Source organism: Ictidomys tridecemlineatus, chromosome 1 (genome assembly GCF_052094955.1).
Source record: "Ictidomys tridecemlineatus isolate mIctTri1 chromosome 1, mIctTri1.hap1, whole genome shotgun sequence".
In the NCBI taxonomy this organism is placed as follows: Eukaryota; Metazoa; Chordata; class Mammalia; order Rodentia; family Sciuridae; genus Ictidomys; species Ictidomys tridecemlineatus.
The window spans coordinates 98171275-98179216 of NC_135477.1; the positions used below are offsets into that span (position 1 = coordinate 98171275).

The following is a 7942-nucleotide window of genomic DNA, read 5'->3' on the forward strand; positions in this document are numbered from 1 at the left end:
AAATAATGGCTTTACACTACATTCAGTAATTGTTATCTTCATTCTCATCACATATATTAATACAGAGATTCCTATTAGACATTTAAAATTAAAAAAATCTTTAATCACACAAAAATGAAATAATTGGCTAAAATAAGGTAATATCACATATTAAATACAGGTAGTAATTTGAAAATTATTTTTAGTTTTAAAATTATTTATTAATTTATTGCCATAGATGACATAATTTCCTTAATTGAAAATAATATAGATTCATTTTCACTGTCAAATAATGATAAATTCAGTGTTATTTTGTTAAATAATAAAAATTTCCTTATTACTCAAATCCATGTACTTATAAATTTTATTTATAATCGTTTTAGAATTTTAAGTGAACAGATTCATATTCCAAATTTATACTTTCTTCTGTGTGAGTCCATACCTTGGTATTGAATATACACGAATTGAGGGGAATTTTTAAAGAAAACAATAATTTTGATACCTTTGTAGAACTCATGATGGTTGTGTCTTTGAGTAGGGGATTTTTAAAAGAAAAACCCCCTTACCAGTGTTACCCACATGCACCTTTTAAACATGGAAATTATCTTCTCATTGTTCAGATTCTTAATTAAGATGTTGACTTCAATACTAAAAATATCTCAAACCATTTCTGATTGTTCCAGAAAGTTTCTGAGCACTCATGTCTTCTGTTGATTATATTGGTCATGTTGTTCTAGGGAGTCCAAGCGGAGGTAGGCAGAAGTGGGGGCTATACATTTTTTGAGCACCCACTCTGCCCCAAACCTCTTTTGGCATTCTATATTAGTATCATGTTTAGTTTTCATTATCATCCAATAATAAAGCAGTTATTATCCCCTGATCAGAAAGGAGGCTGAGCCTCTGAGAAGTGTGGATGTCATGAGGGTAACAAATGGAGTAAGAATTTATAATGTAGATCTGTTTAGCTTTGATGCCTATTGTTACTCTGTTTTCCTATGTCATTTTCCAAAAGGTGAAATTGCTGCTTCACTGATTTACAGTCCAGTTCAGCAGGTTGTCTTCAAGTAATTGGTCAATTGCTTTCTTTCTATGAAATTAAGAAAAAAATGTATGGTTCCAAATCTTCACCCACTCAAAATTATTAGAAATTTTTCATGATAAACTAAAAAGAATGAGAAAAGAAATAATAAGGAAAAAAATCAATGAGAAGAATAATTACAAGAAATGCCCTACATGCTGGACAGCTGGCTTGGGCTTATATCTTAGGTAGGAAGGATTGAACTGATCCTCAAAAGCAAATGTGTGCATTTCCTGGTCTTTCTTCCCATATCCTTTTCTTTTCTTTTAAATGGTTTGATATATTAGAGATGAAGCAGGCCCTTGATCCCTACCCATTTATCTAGGTTTTGGGAAAAGTCTGAGTTAGAGCTGTAATTTATTCTCTCTTTTGGTTTGTCAGCCAAAATGAAACCATAAATGTATAGACATTTTATCTACTATCTGTGGAGTTCTGCTGCTTTGATCTTGCCTTCTTCTCACATAGGTCCTTGACCTGTCTCTAATTCCAGCCTTAAGGCTCTCAGAGAGCGCCATGCTTCTTCTTTTTAAACTTATATAAAATCTGTGGTTATTTTTCCTCTTTTGCTTATACACAATGCCACAAAAGTGGCATTCACATTTTCTAAGTTTTAAAGTAAGAACTTTCTATCATACTTTGTTCCTCTTTTTAAGATTTGTTGCAGAATTCTAATTGGCAGATTGAACAACAAAAGAACCTACTGAACACCCACTAGACTTTTTTGAAGTGGGGAAAACATTCTATAAAAACCATTGAACAATGTAAGACACACACTGATGAACACTTGCTTCTTAATGAAATTCAGCACCACCTAAATTCAGTTCCTTCTTCCCCATCTCATCTCCTCCACCCACTCTACACACTAATGACAGAGTCCTTACAAGTCCAATGTACTAGCATATCCACCATGATATACATTTTGTGAAACTAGAAATCCTGGTTTGTGTTTCAGATAGGTGAGATGATAATTTCTCTAAAAGCCTGATTAACGTTTTGTTATACCAATGGGATAATGTAATTTTGGTGTCATAATTCAAGGTCCATTTTAAAAGATATTATTTTCTTTCTAAAATTTATTGAAATTTTTTTATTATGGACATTTTAAAGAATATTTTTGCCTTCTAGAAAGTTAACTCCAGCTAACTAAAGGAAAGCCAAAAGCACACTAAGGAAATATTTATGAAGGTCTTATCTATTTATAATAAGAACTATGAGTAGGATTCTTTTCTTTTAACATAAGATACATGATACGTAGTATTTAGCCATTATTAAAAAAAAAAAACTCAAGTCACAGAAGACATCAATTTGCAATATAAGTGGAAGCCTATATAGTGTAGGTATAAGTGAAGAAACATTTGCTTATAAATATATTTCTTAAGTTTCAAGGGAAAAAAATGCCTAATGATTTTTACATATGCAAGGTTTGGTTCATAAAGAGAATAGGGATATCTTATCTTCTATTCAGCTAACAGGTTTCAGCAGTTTTCTGAATACTTATGAGTAGCTCAGAAATTCATATAAGTTCATGTAATTCACACAGCATCTGTTGTGAAAAAAATAAAGTGATAATTTACATCCAATTAAAATATTTTTCATTAGATAAAATGCTTTAATAAATCAACAAATTTATAAAAGAAAACAATATTCATTGGGAATAAAACAAATTGATTTTCTATAGAGCATGCAAAAAATCAAAGACTGGTCAATTGTAAAATGAGTCAACCTCTTTTATGTACAATTTTAATCCTGTGACTTTAAAAAAAATCTGTGTCTTAACTATCTTAGAATTTATGTAAGTTATTTAAAAGCATATCTTCTCATTGGAAGCATTCTTATTAAACTGCTAAGAAAAAAAAAAAAAAAAGAAAAAAACCCCATATCTCTTAAACCTCTTGTATCTGCTATAGAAGTAGAAATTTTAGGAGTTTCTTCATATACATTATCTATCACCTTTCTGTCTTTTAAATCCTTTCCTATTGTACTATATGAGAATATATGCAGCCATTTCTTATAAGGAAATTAAACATTTTTAATTTCTTTTCTGATATAAGGATTCTTCACCTTTAAAAATAAGCTTATATCTAATTTGGTAGGCAATTATGCAAATGCATTCTGTAAGGGCAGATTCCAATGATAAAACATGAAATAAACTTAAGATAAAAGGGGGTGTCAAGAAAAGAGAAAGTTGGTGGGTCTTGTTATTTTTTTACTTTAAATATTTTTAGGCCTCTTCACCACTGCTGCTGGGTCATTTCTCTTCGCTGTACTAAAGAGCCTTTGTCAGTCTGGAGGAGGCAGCCATGTGTCCATGAATGCTTATTTGGTACGGTGAGGACAGATGGCCTGGAATTGCTGGAGAAGACCTTAAGATATATTTAAAAGAGGAAAGGAAAAAAAAAAAAACAATAAAAGAGGAAATAAGTTAGAGAAGAGGCAAATGTGTGGCACATGCACATAAACACACACACAGGCACATGTCCCCACATGAAGACAGACTAAGAAACAATAAATAGGACTTTATTTATATAGATTTGTCTTTTCTGGAGAAATCTTAGTTTTCATTATCATTGGTATGTTGTCTCATTCGCAGAACTCTGACAATCACAGTCACTACTGTTCTGAGCTTAGTCTGTCCTGGTTGATGTGCAATTCACCTTTTGCTTATTAATAGCACCCAAACTTGAAATGTTAATTTTGAATTGTAAAAGCTCAAGGGCTTTACTTAAATCAAGTTGAATTAAATTGAAATCCCTTACACCCTGAGTCAATGTTTTAATATAATTTATTCATAATGAATTTACCTGTTTAGCATTTTATTTCTCTTTTATTTTTCTGTAATTTTAAGAAAACATATGCATTGTTGCTTAATCCAAACATCTTGGAGGGGTATTTTTGTGTGTATTTGGGATGGGAGTGGTAGAAATGTCAGAGAACTGATGACTACAGGAATTTCAGAGGATAATATTGTGTTTTCAGGTAGAACGACTTTGTAAGATGTTTTAAGAAGATAAAAAGTGAAAGATAGCAGATTTCTCATGTTTTTTTTCTTTTCAAGTTATCATATTAATATTTCCTATTTTCTTAATATTTATTCTATTTTAACCATGCTCTAACTCTGCCAGGTAACTGAGGACTCAATTGCCAGGTTTTCTTCTGCTCATAAAGCAAATATTAGATTCCAAATTTCTTCTTATTGCCTTCTGAGTTGTCATGGTTATCAAATGACACCTTCTTTAAATTATTTTTCACTTTAACTATTCCATGCTTTGTATAAACAGAGTGCTTAAAAATCGGGAGAGAGAAATTAAGTTTGGGTGTTACAAGCAGCAAAAGAAGCAAAAATCACAAGAGTTAAGAAGGAAAGAAATAGTTTGTTAACCCAGAAATTGAAATTAAAATTTTACCCAGAAGCTTTAAATGGCATTAAATGTAAGAATTCTAAAAATACCTGCTTTATATAATGGTTCCCTGAGTAAGCTCTTGGTAACGTGTTGTCGGCTAAGAAAGTCACTCCTGCATAGTGGTTAGAGCTCTATAGCAACGACTATCCCCCACACCCCCTCCACCAACACCATGAGACAGGCAGCAAGACTCTAAAGTAAATATAAGGGTATTTTGGGGGGGATACAATCACCTTTAAAAATAGAATGGCAAGAAGATTCATAAACAGAACATTTGCAAATGTACAATACTTTTGTCTTACAAAAACATCTGTTGCTCAGATGAGTATTTTGAACACCAAGAGCTTCAGATTGCCCCTAAGAAGGTGTGCTGGGTGGTGCTCTCTGTGGACTTGGCTCCAGGGAGGTCAGCCTGACTCCTGGCTTGTTGGCTCAGAAATTTCCCAGTGGTCAGCCCCGTCTTGCCATAATCACATGCTGGCGCCCCAAGCCTGTTTCTTAACTGTACTTTGTACCTTCTAATGAAAGCATCCCAAAATATCTCCAACCACTCAAATTCTGGGGCAGCTGTGACCTCAGACTGGACTGTTGGACATGCGTTTGTTCAGACAGAATGTTTGATGAAAATCTCCCTGCCACACGGACTAAAATGTTCCCTCTCTGGTAGTTTTTGTCACTTCACAACTTATGATTACCTAAATGAATTCCAGAGTCATTGACACGCAGCTGATTAAAAAGGTCCAATGTAACACATAACAGCATAATTCCATGTAACTTATGGCCACTCACACTAGAGAAAAAAAAAAAGGTAAAATAAGGAAAAAGAAATTATGAAAAACTTTTTTGTTTGTTTAAAACAATAAAAACAATAATAAAAGCAAGAAAAGGGAATGGGTGAAAATCAAAACAGATAATTCATTTGACTTTATCTGAAAAATGTAGCTTGTCATCCTATGCAAATAGAAAATAGCATTATAATTCTTTTTCAAATAGCATCTCTAGTACAATTTTTGTAGAAACTACAAAAAAGTGACTGTGGATGAACTCGTGCCACTGGATTCACTACAATCTTTTAGGTACATCATCAGAAGTGCTCAGGCCACTTTTCTACTTTTAAGCCGCTTTTCATGAAAAGTTCAGCAGGGAGAGCAGGCAGGTGCAAAGGAACTGCATCTCAACTCAACAGGTGTTCCCTGGGTGCTTATTCTCATCAAACCTAGTGTGATCAAATAAGGTAACCTTGTGGAGTAGTCCACTATAGCTTACCAGGAAAACATAGTTTAATGACCTGTTAAAGAAATGAGCGAAGAATAGGACTCAGAGAAAAACCAAAGAGATCCATACTGTTACTTTGCCATTTAATATACATAGCTTTGAAGATTCATTTCAAAATAATGCTCCTAGATATCCAACACAAGTCACACAACTTGATTTTTACATTAATGAGAAGATATGCTTGAACTAGCCTTATGGTATTAAACTTTTTATTTACTTCAAGAAAAAACAATTACTTGTATAAAAGGGTAACAAAATATACTGACATGGTCTTGTTCAAATACAAAGCATGTCCATTAATGTGGTAGGGATTTGCTCCCTAAAAGTATACTTTTAAAATGTGACTGAATACAAAAGAAAACAGTCTATTATTATTATCTCAGATCTAAAAAGCTTTATTGCTTAAGCTACACTTGCTTTTAAATATCACAGTTAGTATGTTGTTTAGCAAGTAACTAACAAGACACTAATAAAGATTCCTCTCATGCTTTTAAGTACAGCTTGGCAAAAATAATTCATCTATTACTTATGTGAAAATATATCAAAGACCCAATTCTGATTTAGTGTTTCCATAATTAACCTGTTTCTTTATGATGAGATCCAAACCTCACATCTATGCAACTCACTTTACTGAGAGTTTGTATGATTCCTAAATGTAAGAAAATGTTTATATGTAGCATGAAAAAATATATAGAAAATGGTTATATTTATATGCAGATAGATAGATGTGTGTGTGTGTTTGTGTGTGTGTGTGTGTGTGTGTAAAATGAAAGCCCAGTTCTTAAAACAAGAAGAAAAAAAAAAGACAAATTCAGTTTAACCTAGAACTCTCTGGGTCTCTGGCTACTGTCTTCCTGTTTTTCTTTCTCCACTTAGGGAGAGGAGAGTCAGACTTGCTAAGAATCACAAGCAGTGTTGAAAACAAGTGAAAGTCAATTTACCTTGCTAATTTTTGACATACTGCTTTCTTTAACTGCAGAAGTCTTTTTTTTTTTTCTTTTTAGAATCAGTTAATTTTTTTTTTTTTTGGCAATCTATTTTTTCCCTGAGAAAGTAACCCCTTGTGTCTTACCTTAGGCTCCTCACTGAATGATCTCTTTTTCTTCTAATTATATTTCTTCACCTTGGGAGGGACTCACAACGCTTCAGGATAAGCAACCCAGCAGAGCCTAAGGTCAGGTGTGCCCTAGAATCTAACTCTAGAAATTACAATCACGGAATAAGAGCAGAAGAGGGAAAGCAGAGGCAGAATGGGGAATTTGTAACGATATTGAGGCTCATTCTAAGGAATAATTAACCAGAACGGCATCCTATGTTACATCATTTGGTTGAAATCTCAAAGGACAGACTGAGGAATTCAGTAAGCTGATCTTTATCTCCTTCCTAAAAGCCATGGGGTTAACAAATCAGTTGTACCCATAGTAAAGCCTTTGAGTTTTCTTTCCTAAGTATGTCTTGCTCTGGGGTCCAAAAAGAGAGTACTGCCCATGAACCTGCAGAATGGTGTGCCAATGAAATATTATACTTAAAGATATTAAAGGTGAAAACACCTAAAAAATGGGGGGGGGAATAAAATTAAAATAATAGGTGGCTTTTATTCTCTTTTAAAAACTGGGGTTCAATGAACCAGCTAATGAGGGTCAAAAAAAAAAAGAAATTTCTAAGGTAATTCTTGAAGTAAAAGGAAATTCTATTTGGGGAGAAACATGGGGACTTTTGTGAAGCACAAACTCTCCAGGTAGAGGAATTGTAGGTAGAAAGGGAGAAACATTAGCAGAGCTTTAAAATCAAATCTTCAGCTGGGCTTTTGTTTAACACATATGCAAATTTGTGCACTGCTTCATTTGAATATTTATTTACTGCATTTGTGAAGGAAATTGGGGGATTATAGCCTCTTCCCAGCTGTGTTTTAGTTAATGACTGGTCAGCCTATTAGCCTGCTCTACTAAACGGATTCTCTGCACAAGCAACACCTTTTTTTCTTTTTTTTTTTTTTTTCACTCTTGACTAGAAATTCTTCGCATAAACAGTAGGGAAAAAGCAGAACAAATCCAGGAAGACTTGCACACTAAAAATGAGATGTTCCCCCCCCCCAAGTCCTTAGAAATAAGCAAGAAATTTATTTCATGACAGTGACTTTTGCATTTTTATAATAAACAAAGGAAACATTTGCCCTTTATTGTTGGGGGCGGGGAGAGAGTTAGCTAAT

General features: G+C 33.4%; 1 long non-coding RNA gene across 2 annotated transcripts; it reads right to left on the reverse strand.

Annotated features, from left to right (window-relative positions):
* Window positions 1-325: 325 nt before the first annotated feature.
* On the reverse strand, window positions 326-7003 carry LOC120885806 (uncharacterized). 2 transcript variants are annotated; one of them, XR_013437179.1, is made up of 4 exons: window positions 6806-7003; window positions 5154-5248; window positions 3268-3420; window positions 326-2600 (listed from the first exon to the last, which is right to left on the reverse strand). It is a non-coding gene; the product is annotated as an uncharacterized LOC120885806 (long non-coding RNA). The 2 variants fall into 2 exon arrangements; XR_005728533.2 differs by lacking the exon at window positions 326-2600 and having other exon boundaries at window positions 2906-3420; window positions 6806-7001.
* Between the last annotated feature and the right edge of the window lie 939 nt (window positions 7004-7942).